Source organism: Carcharodon carcharias, chromosome 32 (genome assembly GCF_017639515.1).
Source record: "Carcharodon carcharias isolate sCarCar2 chromosome 32, sCarCar2.pri, whole genome shotgun sequence".
Lineage (NCBI taxonomy): Eukaryota > Metazoa > Chordata > Chondrichthyes > Lamniformes > Lamnidae > Carcharodon > Carcharodon carcharias.
This window is the reverse complement of record NC_054498.1, coordinates 24249005-24263897: the sequence shown is the minus strand read 5'-3', so window position 1 is coordinate 24263897 and position 14893 is coordinate 24249005. Positions and strand designations below refer to the sequence as shown.

At 60.8% G+C, this 14893-nt stretch overlaps 1 protein-coding gene across 6 annotated transcripts in view; it reads left to right on the top strand.

Annotated features, from left to right (window-relative positions):
- si:dkey-24l11.2 (uncharacterized protein LOC100034462 homolog) overlaps positions 1 to 14893 on the top strand; it is a 240859-nt gene that overhangs the window by 77405 nt on the left and 148561 nt on the right. The gene's annotated exons all lie outside the window — the stretch shown is intronic.

Genomic DNA, 14893 nt, shown 5'->3' with positions numbered 1-14893 from the left:
CGCCAACACCTCCCCGACCTCACTCCCAGACTCGCCAACACCTCCCCGACATCACTCCCAGACTCGACAACACCTCCCCGACCTCACTCCCACAGTATCGCCAACACCTCCCCGACCTCACTCCCACAGACTCGCCAACACCTCCCCGACCTCACTCCCACTCTCGCCAACACCTCCCCGACCTCACTCCCACAGACTCGCCAACACCTCCCTGACAACACTCCCACAGTCTCACCAATACCTCCCCGACCTCACTCCCACAGACTCACCAACACCTCCCCGACCTCACTCCCATGGCCTCGCCAACATCTCCCGAACTCACTCCCACAGTCTCGCCAACACCTCCCCAACATCACACCCAGACTCGCCAACACCTCCCCGACCTCACTCCCAGACTCGCCAATTCCTCACCGACCTCACTCCCAGGCTCGCCAATTCCTCCCCGACCTCACTCCCAGACTCACCAACACCTCCCCGACCTCACTCCCACAGACTCACCAAAACCTCCCCGATCACACTCCCATAGTCTCGCCAACACCTCCCCGACCCCACTCCCACCAACTGGACAACACCTCCCCGACCTCACTCCCACAGTCTCACCAACTCTTCCCCAACCTCACTCCCAGACTCGCCAAGACCTCCCCGACCTCATTCCCACAGTCTCGCCAACTCCTCCCCAACCCCACTCCCACTCCCACAGACGCGCCAAGATCTCACCGACCTCACTCCCACAGTCTCGCCAACACCTCCCTGACCTCACTCCCACACTCACCAACACTTCCCTGAACTCACTCCCAGACTCGCCAACACCTCCCCAACCTCACTCCCACAGACTCGCCAACACCTCCCCGACATCACTCCCACAGTCTCACCAACTCCTCCCCGACCTCAGTCCCACAGACTCGCCAACACTCCCCCGATCTCACTCCCAGACTCGCCAACACCGCCTGACTTCACTCCCACAGTCTCACCAACATCTCTCCGACTCACTCCCACAGTCTCGCCAACATCTCTCCGACATCACTCCCACAGACTCGCCAACATCTCCCCAACCTCACTCCCACAGTCTTGAGAAAACCTCCCCGACCTCACTCCCAGACTCGCCAACACCTCCCCGACCTCACTCCCACGGCCCTGCCAACACCTCGCAGAGATCACTCCCACGGCCTCGCCAACACCTTCCGAACTCACTCCCACAGCCTCGCCAACACCTCCCCGACCTCACTCCCACAGTCTTGCCAACTCCTCCCCGACCTCACTCCCACACTTACCAACACTTCCCTGAACTCACTCCCAGACTCACCAACACCTCCCCGACTTCACTCCCACAGTCTCACCAACACCTCCCCGACCTCACTCCCACAGTCTCACCAACACCTCCCCAACCTCACTCCCAGACTCGCCAAGACCTCCCCGACCTCATTCCCACAGTCTCGCCAACTCCTCCCCAACCCCACTCCCACTCCCACAGACGCGCCAAGATCTCACCGACCTCACTCCCACAGTCTCGCCAACACCTCCCCGACCTCACTCCCACACTCACCAACACTTCCCTGAACTCACTCCCAGACTCGCCAACACCTCCCCAACCTCACTCCCACAGACTCGCCAACACCTCCCCGGCATCACTCCCACAGTCTCACCAACTCCTCCCCGACCTCAGTCCCACAGACTCGCCAACACCTCCCCAACATCACTCCCACAGCCTCGCCAACACCTCACCGACCTCACTCCCACACTCACCAACACCTCCCCGACCTCACTCCCACAGACTCACCAACACCTCCCCGACCTCACTCACACAGCCTCGCCAACTCCTCGCCGACCTCACTCCCAAACTCGCCAACACCTTCCCGACCTCACTCCCACAGCCTCGCCAACTCCTCCCCAACCACACTCCCACAGACGTGCCACGATCTCACCGACCTCACTCCCACAGCCTCGCCAACACCTCCCTGACCTCACTCCCACACTCACCAATACTTCCCTGAACTCACTCCCAGACTCACCAACACCTCCCCGACCTCACTCCCACACTCACCAACACTTCCCTGAACTCACTCCCACAGACTCGCCAACACTTCCCCGACATCAATCCCACAGTCTCACCAACACCTGCCCGACCTCAGTCCCACAGACTCGCCAACACCTCCCCAATATCACTCCCAGACTCGACAACACCTCACCGACCTCACTCCCACACTCACCAACACCTCCCTGACATCACTCCCGCAGCCTCGCCAACACCTCCCCAACCTCACTCCCACACTCGCCAACACCTCCCCGACCTCACTCCCACAGCCTCGCCAACACCTCCCCGACCTCACTCCCACAGCCTCGCCAACACCTCCCTGACCTCACTCCCAGACTCGCCAGCACCCCACCGACCTCACTCCCACAGCCTCGCCAACACCTCCCCGACTTCACTCCCACAGTCTCACCAACACCTCCCCGACCTCACTCCCAGAGACTCGCCAACACCTCCCCGACCTCACTCCCAGACTCGCCAATTCCTCCCTGACCTCACTCCCAGACTCGCCAATTCCTCCCCGACCTCACTCCCAGACTCACCAACACCTCCCCCATCTCACTCCGAAAGTCTCGCCAACACCTCCCCGACCTCAGTCCCACAGACTCGCCAACACCTCCCCGACCCCACTCCCACCGTCTCACCAACTCCTCCCCGACCTCACTCCCAGACTCGCCAAGACCTCCCCGACCTCACTCCCACAGTCTCGCCAACTCCTCCCCAACCCCACTCCCACAGACGCGCCAAGATCTCACCGACCTCACTCCCACAGTCTCGCCAACACTTCCCTGAACTCACTCCCACAGACTCGCCAACACTTCCCCGACATCAATCCCACAGTCTCACCAACACCTGCCCGACCTCAGTCCCACAGACTCGCCAACACCTCCCCAATATCACTCCCAGACTCGACAACACCTCACCGACCTCACTCCCACACTCACCAACACCTCCCTGACATCACTCCCACAGACTTGCCAACACCTCCCCAACCTCACTCCCACAGACTTGCCAACACCTCCACGAACTCACTCCTACAGACCCGCCAACACCTCTCGACCTCACTCCCACAGTCTCGCCAACACCTCCCCGACCTCACTCCCACAGTGTCGCCAACACCTCCCCGACCTCACTCCCATAGTCTCGCCAACACCTCCCCGACCTCACTCCCACACTCACCAACACCTCCCCGACCTCACTCCCAGAGCCTCGCCAACACCTCACCGACCTCACTCCCGGACTCACCAACACCTCCCCGACCTCACTCCCACAGTCTCACCAACACCTCCCCGACCTCACTCCCACACTCACCAACACTTCCCTGAACTCACTCCCACAGACTCGCCAACACCTCCCTGACATCCCTCCCACAGACTCACCAACACCTGCCCGACCTCACTCCCACAGTCTCGCCAACTCCTCCCCGACCTTACTCCCACAGACTCGCCAACACCTCCCCAACATCACTCCCAGACTCGACAACACCTCACCGACCTCACTCCCATACTCACCAACTCCTCCCCGACCTCACTCCCACACTCACCAACACCTCCCTGAACTCGCTCCCAGATTCACCAACACCTCCCCGACCTCACTCCCAGACTCACCAACACCTCCCCGACCTCACTCCCACAGTTTAGCCAACACCTCCCCGACCTCACTCCCACAGTCTCGCCAACAACTCCCGGAATTCACTCCCACAGTCTCACCAACACATCCCCGACATCACTCCCAGGCTCGACAACACCTCCCCGACCTCAGTCCCAGACTTGCCAACACCTCCCTGACCTCACTCCCACAGCCTCGCCAACACCTTCCCAATATCACTCCCAGACTCGTCCACACCTCCCTGACCTCACTCCCACAGCCTCGCCAACACCTCCCCGACATCACTCCCAGACTCGTCAACACCTCCCGAACTCACTCCCACAGACTCACCAACACCTCCCCGTCCTCACTCCCACAGTCTCGCCAACTCCTCCCCGACCTCACTCCCAGACTCGCCAACACCTCCCCAACTTCACTCCCACAGCCTCGCCAACTCCTCCCCAACCCCACTCCCACAGACGCGCCAAGATCTCACCGACCTCACTCCCACAATCTCGCCAACACCTCCCCGACCTCACTCCCACACTCACCAACACTTCCCTGAACTCACTCCCAGACTCACCAACACCTCCCCGACCTCACTCCCACAGCCTCGCCAACACCTCCCCGACCTCACTCCCACAGTCTCACCAACTCCTCCCCGACCTCACTCCCACACTCACCAACACCTCCCTGAACTCGCTCCCAGATTCACCAACACCTCCCCGACCTCACTCCCAGACTCACCAACACCTCCCCGACCTCACTCCCACAGTTTAGCCAACACCTCCCCGACCTCACTCCCACAGTCTCGCCAACAACTCCCGGAATTCACTCCCACAGTCTCACCAACACATCCCCGACATCACTCCCAGGCTCGACAACACCTCCCCGACCTCAGTCCCAGACTTGCCAACACCTCCCTGACCTCACTCCCACAGCCTCGCCAACACCTTCCCAATATCACTCCCAGACTCGTCCACACCTCCCTGACCTCACTCCCACAGCCTCGCCAACACCTCCCCGACATCACTCCCAGACTCGTCAACACCTCCCGAACTCACTCCCACAGACTCACCAACACCTCCCCGTCCTCACTCCCACAGTCTCGCCAACTCCTCCCCGACCTCACTCCCAGACTCGCCAACACCTCCCCAACTTCACTCCCACAGCCTCGCCAACTCCTCCCCAACCCCACTCCCACAGACGCGCCAAGATCTCACCGACCTCACTCCCACAGTCTCGCCAACACCTCCCCGACCTCACTCCCACACTCACCAACACTTCCCTGAACTCACTCCCAGACTCACCAACACCTCCCCGACCTCACTCCCACAGCCTCGCCAACACCTCCCCGACCTCACTCCCACAGTCTCACCAACACCTCCCCGACCTCACTCCCACACTCACCAACACCTCCCCGACCTCACTCCCACAGACTCACCAACACCTCCCCGACCTCACTCCCACAGCCTCGCCAACATCTCCCCGTCCTCACTCCCACAGTCTCGCCAACACCTCCCTGACATCACTCCCAGACCCGATAACACCTCCCCGACCTCACTCCCACAGTCTCGCCAACACCTCCCCGACCTCACTCCCACAGCCTCGCCAACACCTTCCTGATATCACTCCCAGACTCGCCAACACCTCCCTGACCTCACTCTCACAGCCTCGCCAACTCCTCGCCGACTCCTCTCCCAGACTCGCCAACACCTCCCCGACCTCACTCCCACAGCCTCGCCAACACCTCCCTGACCTCACTCCCACACTCACCAAAACCTCCCTGACCTCACTCCCACACTCACCAACACTTCCCTGAACTCACTCCCAGACTCACCAACACCTCCCCGACCTCACTCCCACAGTCTCACCAACACCTGCCCGACCTCAGTCCCACAGACTAGCCAACACCTCCCCAACATCACTCCCACAGCCTCGCCAACACCTCCCCGACATCACTCCCACAGTCTCGCCAACTCCTCTCTGACCTCAGTCGCACAGATTCGCCAACACCTCCCCAACCTCACTCCCAGACTCGCCAACACCTCCCCGACCTCACTCCCACAGCCTCGCCAACACCTCCCCGACCTCACTCCCACAGCCTCGCCAACACCTCCCTGACCTCACTCCCAGACTCGCCAACACCCCCCCGACCTCACTCCCACAGCCTCGCCAACACCTCCCCGACCTCACTCCCACAGTCTGGCCAACACCACCCCGACCTCACTCCCAGTCTCGTCAACATCTCCCCGACCTCACTCCCACAGCCTCGCCAACACCTCCCCGACCTCACTCCCACAGCCTCGCCAACACCTCCCCGACCTCACTCCCACAGACTCGCCAATACCTCCCCAACCTCACTCCCAGACTCACCAACACCTCACAGACCTCATTCCCAGACTCACCAACACCTCCCCGACCTCACTCCCAGACGCACCAACACCTCCCCGACCTCACTCCCAGACTCACCAACACCTCCCCGACCTCACTCCCAGACGCACCAACACCTCCCCGACCTCACTCCAATAGTCTCGCCAACAGCTCCCCGATCTCACTCCCAGACTCGCCAACACCGCCTGACTTCTCTCCCACAGTCTCACCAACACCTCCCCGACATCAATCCCCCAGTCTCGACAACATCTCCCCGACCTCACTCCCACAGTCTCGCCGACATCTCTCCGACCTCACTCCCACAGTCTCGCCAACATCTCTCTGACATCACTATCAGACTCGCCAACATCTCTCCGACATCACTCCCACGACCTCGCCAACATCTCCCCAACCTCACTCCCACAGTCTTGAGAAAACCGCCCCGACCTCACTCCCACACTCACCAACACCTCCCCGACCTCACTCCCAGACTCGCCAACACCTCCCCGACCTCACTCCCAGACTCGCCAACGCCTCCCCGACCTCACTCCCACAGTCTCGCCAACAACTCCCCGACATCACTCCCACAGCCTCGCCAACACCTCCCCGACATCACTCCCAGACTCGACAACAACTCCCGAACTCACTCCCACAGACTCACCAACACCTCCACGACCTCGCTCCCACAGACTTGCCAACACCTCCCCGACCTCACTCCCGCAGTCTCACCAACACCTCCCCGACCTCACTCCCAGACTCGCCAACACCTCCCCGACCTCACTCCCAGACTCGCGAAGACCTCCCCGACCTCACTCCCAGTCTCGCCAACTCCTCCCCAACCCCACTCCTACAGATGCGCCAAGATCTCACCGACCTCACTCCCACAGTCTCGCCAACTGCTCCCCGACCTCACTCCCAGACTCGCCAACTCCTCCGAACCTCACTCCCAGACTCGCCAACACCTCCCCGACCTCACTCACACAGTCTCGCCAACTCCTCCCCGACCTCACTCCCAGACTCGCCAACACCTCCCCAACCTCACTCCCACGCTCACCAACACTTCCCTGAACTCACTCCCAGACTCACCAACACCTCCCCGACCTCACTACCACACTCACCAACACTTCCCTGACCTCACTCCCACATACTTGCCAACACCTCCCCGACTTCACTCCCACAGTCTCGCCAACTCCTCCCCGACCGCAGTCCCACAGCCTCGCCAACATCTCCCCGACCTCACTCCCACAGTCTTGCCAACACTTCCCCGATATCACTCCCAGACTTGCCAACACCTCCCCGACATCACTCCCAGTCTCGCCAACACCTCCCCGACCTCACTCCCACAGACTCACCAACATCTCCCCGACCTCACTCCCACAGTCTCACCAACACCTCCCCGACATCACTCCCAGACTCGACAACACCTCACCGACCTCACTCCCACACTCACCAACACCTCCCCGACCTCACTCCCGCAGACTCACCAACACTTCCCCGACCTCACTCCCACAGTCTCGCCAACACCTCCCCGTCCTCACTCCCACAGTCTTGCCAACACCTCCCCGACCTAACTCCCACAGACTCACCAACACCTCCCCGATCTAACTCCCACAGTCTCGCCAACACCTCCCCGACTTCACTCCCACAGTCTCGCCAACACCTCCCCGACCTCACTCCCACACTCACCAATACCTCCCCGATCTAACTCCCACAGTCTCGCCAACACCTCCCTGACCTCACTCCCATAGTCTCACCAACACCTCCCCGACCTCACTCCCACAGACTCGCCAACACCTCCCCGACCTCACTCCCACAGACCCGCCAACGCCTCCCCGACATCACTCCCATAGTCTCGCCAACACCTCCCTGACCTCACTCCCACAGTCTGGCCAACACCCCCCCGACCTCATTCCCGCAGCCTCGCCAACACCTTCCCGATCTCACTCCCAGACTCGCCAACCCCTCCCTGACCTCACTCTCACAGCCTCGCCAACACCTCCCTGACATCACTCCCACAGCCTCACCAACACCTCCGCGACATCACTCCCAGACTCGACAACACCTCACCGACATCACTCCCAGTCTAGCCAACACCTCCCCGATCTCACTCCCACAGAATCGCCAACACCTCCACTACCTCACTCAGACTCGCCAACACCTCCCCGACATCGGTTCCACAGACTCACCAACACCTCCCCGATCTCACTCCCACAGTCTCGCCAACACCTCCCCGACTTCACTCCCACAGTCTCGCCAACACCTCCCCGACCTTCACTCCCACACTCATCAACACCTCCCCGACCTCACTCCCACAGACTCACCAACACCTCCCTGACCTCACTCCCACAGTCTCGCCAACACCTCCCCGACCTCACTCCCATAGTCTTGGCAACACCTCCCCGACCTCACTCCCACAGACTCGCCAACACCTCCCCGACCTCACTCCCCCAGAACTGCCAACACCTCCCCGACACCACTCCCATAGTCTCGCTAACACCTCCCTGACCTCACTCCCACAGTCTCGCCAACACCTCCCTGACCTCACTCCCACAGTCTCACCAACACCTCCCCGACATCACTCCCAGACTCGACAACACTTCCCCGACCTCATTCCCACAGCCTCGCCAACACCTTCCCGATATCACTCCCAGACTCGCCAACACCTCCCAGACCTCACTCTCACTGCCTCGCCAACACCTCCGCGACATCACTCCCAGACTCGACAACACCTCACCAACATCACTCCCAGTCTCGCCAACACCTCCCCGATCTCACTCCCACAGTCTCGCCAACACCTCCCCGACTTCACTCCCACAGTCTCGCCAACACCTCCCCGACCTCACTCCCACACTCACCAACACCTCCCCGACCTCACTCCCACAGACTCACCAACACCTCCCCGACCTCACTCCCACAGTCTCGGCAACACCTCCCAGACATCACTCCCACAGCCTCACCAACACCTCCCCGACATCACTCCCAGACTCGACAACACCTCACCGACATCACTCCCAGTCTCGCCAACACCTCCCCGATCTCACTCCCGCAGTCTCTCCAACAGCTCCACGACCTCACTCAGACTCGCCAACACCTCCCCGACCTCACTCCCAGACCCACCAACACCTCCCCGACATCAGTCCCACAGACTCACCAACACCTCCCCGATCTCACTCCCCACAGTCTCGCCAACACCTCCCCGACTTCTCTCCCACAGTCTCGCCAACACCTCCCCGACCTCACTCCCATAGTCTCGCCAACACCTCCCCGACCTCACTCCCACAGACTCGCCAACATCTCCCCGACCTCACTCCCGGACTCGCCAACACCTCCCCGACATCACTCCCACACTCACCAACACTTCCCTGAACTCACTCCCAGACTCACCAACACCTCCCCGACCTCACTCCCACAGTCTAGCCAACTCCTCCCCGACCTCAGTCCCACAGACTCGCCAACACCTCCCCAACATCACTCCCAGACTCGCCAACAACACCCCGGCCTCACTCCCACATCCTCGCCAACATCTCCCCGACCTCATTCCCAGACTCGCCAACACCTCCCCGACCTCACTCCCAGACTCGCGAAGACCTCCCCGACCTCACTCCCAGTCTCGCCAACCCCTCCCCAACCCCACTCCTACAGATGCGCCAAGATCTCACCGACCTCACTCCCACAGTCTCGCCAACTCCTCCCCGACCTCACTCCCAGACTCGCCAACTCCTCCGAACCTCACTCCCAGACTCGCCAACACCTCCCCGACCTCACTCACACAGTCTCGCCAACTCCTCCCCGACCTCACTCCCAGACTCGCCAACACCTCACCAACCTCACTCCCACACTCACCAACACTTCCCTGAACTCACTCACAGACTCACCAACACCTCCCCGACCTCACTACCACACTCACCAACACTTCCCTGAACTCACTCCCACATACTTGCCAACACCTCCCCGACATCACTCCCACAGTCTCACCAACTCCTCCCCGACCGCAGTCCCACAGCCTCGCCAACATCTCCCCGACCTCACTCCCACAGTCTTGCCAACAGCTCCCCGACCTCACTCCCAGACTCACTAACACTTCCCCAACCTCACTCCCATAGTCTCGCCAACACCTCCCCGACCTCACTCCCAGACTCGCCAACACCTCCCCAACCTCACTCCCACACTCACCAACACTTCCCTGAACTCACTCCCAGACTCACCAACACCTCCCCGACCTCACTCCCACAGACTCGCCAACACCTCCCTGACCTCACGCCCACAGTCTCGCCAACACCTCCCTGACCTCACTCCCACAGTCTCACCAACACTTCCCCGACATCACTCCCAGACTCAACAACACCTCCCCGACCTCACTCCCACAGTCTCGCCAACACCTCCCCGACCTCACTCCCACAGCCTCGCCAACACCTTCCCGATATCACTTCCAGACTCGCCAACACCTCCCTGACCTCACTCTCACAGCCTTGCCAACACTTCCCCGACATCACTCCCACAGCCTCACCAACACCTCCCCGACATCACTCCCAAACTCGACAACACCTCACCGACCTCACTGCCAGACTCGCCAACACCTCCCCGACCTCACTCCGACTCGCCAACACTGCCTGACCTCACTCCCACAGCCTCGCCAACACCTCCCCGAACCCACTCCCACAGTCTCACCAACACCACCCTGACCTCACTCCCACAGTCTCGCCAACACCTCCCCGACATCAATTCCCCAATCTCGACAACATCTCCCCAACCTCACTCCCACAGTCTCGCCAACATCTCTCCGACATCACTCCCACGACCTCGCCAACACCTCCCAACCTCACTCCCACAGTCTTGACAAAACCTCCTCGACCTCACTCCCAGACTCGCCAACACCTCCCCGACCTCACTCCCACAGTTTCGCCAACTCCTCCCCAACCCCACTCCCACAGACGCGCCAACACCTTCCCGACCTCACTCCCACAGTGTCGCCAACACCTCCCCGACCTCACTCCCAGACTCACCAACACCTCCCCAACATCACTCCCACAGCCTCGACAACACCTCCCCGACCTCACTCCCACACTCACCAACACTTCCCTGAACTCACTCCCAGACACCAACACCTCCCCGACCTCACTCCCACACTCACCAACACTTCCCTGAACTCACTCCCAGACTCACCAACACCTCCCCGACCTCAATCCCACACTCACCAACACTTCCCTGAACTCACTCCCACAGACTCGCCAACACCTCCCTGACATCATTCCCACAGTCTCACCAACACCTGCCCGACCTCACTCCCACAGTCTTGCCAACTCCTCCCCAACCTCAGTCCCACAGACTCGCCAACACCTCCCCAACTTACCTCCCAGACTCGACAACACCTCACCGACCTCACTCCCACACTCACCAACACCTCCCCGACCTCACTCCCACAGCCTCGCCAACACCTCCCCAACATCACTCCCAGACTCGACAACACCTCACCGACCTCACTCCCACACTCACCAACAGCTCCCTGACCTCACTCCCAGACTCGCCAACACCTCCCCGACCTCACTCCCACAGACTCACCAACATCTCCCCGACCTCACTCCCACAGACTCGCCAACACCTCCCCGACCTCACTCCCAGACTCACCAACACCTCCCCGACCTCACTGCCAGACTTGTCAACACCTCCCTAACCTCACTCTCACAGCCTCGCCAACACCTCCCCGACCTCACTCCCACAGTCTCACCAACACCACCCTGACCTCACTCCCACAGTCTCGCCAACACCTCCCCGACATCAATCCCCCAATCTCGACAACATCTCCCCAACCTCACTCCCACAGTCTCGCCAACATCTCTCCGACATCACTCCCACGACCTCGCCAACACCTCCCCAACCTCACTCCCACAGTCTTGACAAAACCTCCTCGACCTCACTCCCAGACTCGCCAACACCTCCCCGACCTCACTCCCACAGTTTCGCCAACTCCTCCCCAACCCCACTCCCACAGACGCGCCAACACCTTCCCGACCTCACTCCCACAGTGTCGCCAACACCTCCCCGACCTCACTCCCAGACTCGCCAACACCTCCCCAACATCACTCCCACAGCCTCGACAACACCTCCCCGACCTCACTCCCACACTCGCCAACACTTCCCTGAACTCACTCCCAGACACCAACACCTCCCCGACCTCACTCCCACACTCACCAACACTTCCCTGAACTCACTCCCAGACTCACCAACACCTCCCCGACCTCAATCCCACACTCACCAACACTTCCCTGAACTCACTCCCACAGACTCGCCAACACCTCCCTGACATCATTCCCACAGTCTCACCAACACCTGCCCGACCTCACTCCCACAGTCTTGCCAACTCCTCCCCAACCTCAGTCCCACAGACTCGCCAACACCTCCCCAACTTACCTCCCAGACTCGACAACACCTCACCGACCTCACTCCCACACTCACCAACACCTCCCCGACCTCACTCCCACAGCCTCGTCAACATCTCACCGACCACACTCCCGCAGCCTCGCCAACACCTCCCCAACATCACTCCCAGACTCGACAACACCTCACCGACCTCACTCCCACACTCACCAACAGCTCCCTGACCTCACTCCCAGACTCGCCAACACCTCCCCAACTTACCTCCCAGACTCGACAACACCTCACCGACCTCACTCCCACACTCACCAACACCTCCCCGACCTCACTCCCACAGCCTCGCCAACATCTCACCGACCACACTCCCGCAGCCTCGCCAACACCTCCCCAACATCACTCCCAGACTCGACAACACCTCACCGACCTCACTCCCACACTCACCAACAGCTCCCTGACCTCACTCCCAGACTCGCCAACACCTCCCCGACCTCACTCCCACAGACTCACCAACATCTCCCCGACCTCACTCCCACAGACTCGCCAACACCTCCCCGACCTCACTCCCAGACTCACCAACACCTCCCCGACCTCACTGCCAGACTTGTCAACACCTCCCTAACCTCACTCTCACAGCCTCGCCAACACCTCCCCGACCTCACTCCCACAGTCTCACCAACACCACCCTGACCTCACTCCCACAGTCTCGCCAACACCTCCCCGACATCAATCCCCCAATCTCGACAACATCTCCCCAACCTCACTCCCACAGTCTCGCCAACATCTCTCCGACATCACTCCCACGACCTCGCCAACACCTCCCCAACCTCACTCCCACAGTCTTGACAAAACCTCCTCGACCTCACTCCCAGACTCGCCAACACCTCCCCGACCTCACTCCCACAGTTTCGCCAACTCCTCCCCAACCCCACTCCCACAGACGCGCCAACACCTTCCCGACCTCACTCCCACAGTGTCGCCAACACCTCCCCGACCTCACTCCCAGACTCGCCAACACCTCCCCAACATCACTCCCACAGCCTCGACAACACCTCCCCGACCTCACTCCCACACTCACCAACACTTCCCTGAACTCACTCCCAGACACCAACACCTCCCCGACCTCACTCCCACACTCACCAACACTTCCCTGAACTCACTCCCAGACTCACCAACACCTCCCCGACCTCAATCCCACACTCACCAACACTTCCCTGAACTCACTCCCACAGACTCGCCAACACCTCCCTGACATCATTCCCACAGTCTCACCAACACCTGCCCGACCTCACTCCCACAGTCTTGCCAACTCCTCCCCAACCTCAGTCCCACAGACTCGCCAACACCTCCCCAACTTACCTCCCAGACTCGACAACACCTCACCGACCTCACTCCCACACTCACCAACACCTCCCCGACCTCACTCCCACAGCCTCGTCAACATCTCACCGACCACACTCCCGCAGCCTCGCCAACACCTCCCCAACATCACTCCCAGACTCGACAACACCTCACCGACCTCACTCCCACACTCACCAACAGCTCCCTGACCTCACTCCCAGACTCGCCAACACCTCCCCGACCTCACTCCCACAGACTCACCAACATCTCCCCGACCTCACTCCCACAGACTCGCCAACACCTCCCCGACCTCACTCCCAGACTCACCAACACCTCCCCGACCTCACTGCCAGACTTGCCAACACCTCCCTAACCTCACTCTCACAGCCTCGCCAACACCTCCCCGACCTCACTCCCACAGTCTCACCAACACCACCCTGACCTCACTCCCACAGTCTCGCCAACACCTCCCCGACATCAATCCCCCAATCTCGACAACATCTCCCCAACCTCACTCCCACAGTCTCGCCAACATCTCTCCGACATCACTCCCACGACCTCGCCAACACCTCCCCAACCTCACTCCCACAGTCTTGACAAAACCTCCTCGACCTCACTCCCAGACTCGCCAACACCTCCCCGACCTCACTCCCACAGTCTCGCCAACTCCTCCCCAACCCCACTCCCACAGACGCGCCAACACCTCCCCGACCTCACTCCCACAGTCTCGCCAACACCTCCCCGACCTCACTCCCAGACTCGCCAACACCTCCCCAACATTACTCCCACAGCCTCCACAACACCTCCCCGACCTCACTCCCACACTCACCAACACTTCCCTGAACTCACTCCCAGACACCAACACCTCCCCGACCTCACTCCCACACTCACCAACACTTCCCTGAACTCACTCCCAGACTCACCAACACCTCCCTGACCTCAATCCCACACTCACCAACACTTCCCTGAACTCACTCCCACAGACTCGCCAACACCTCCCCGACATCATTCCCAGTCTCACCAACACCTGCCCGACCTCACTCCCACAGTCTTGCCAACTCCTCCCCAACCTCAGTCCCACAGACTCGCCAACACCTCCCCAACTTACCTCCCAGACTCGACAACACCTCACCGACCTCACTCCCACAGCCTCGCCAACATCTCACCGACCTCACTCCCGCAGCCTCGCCAACA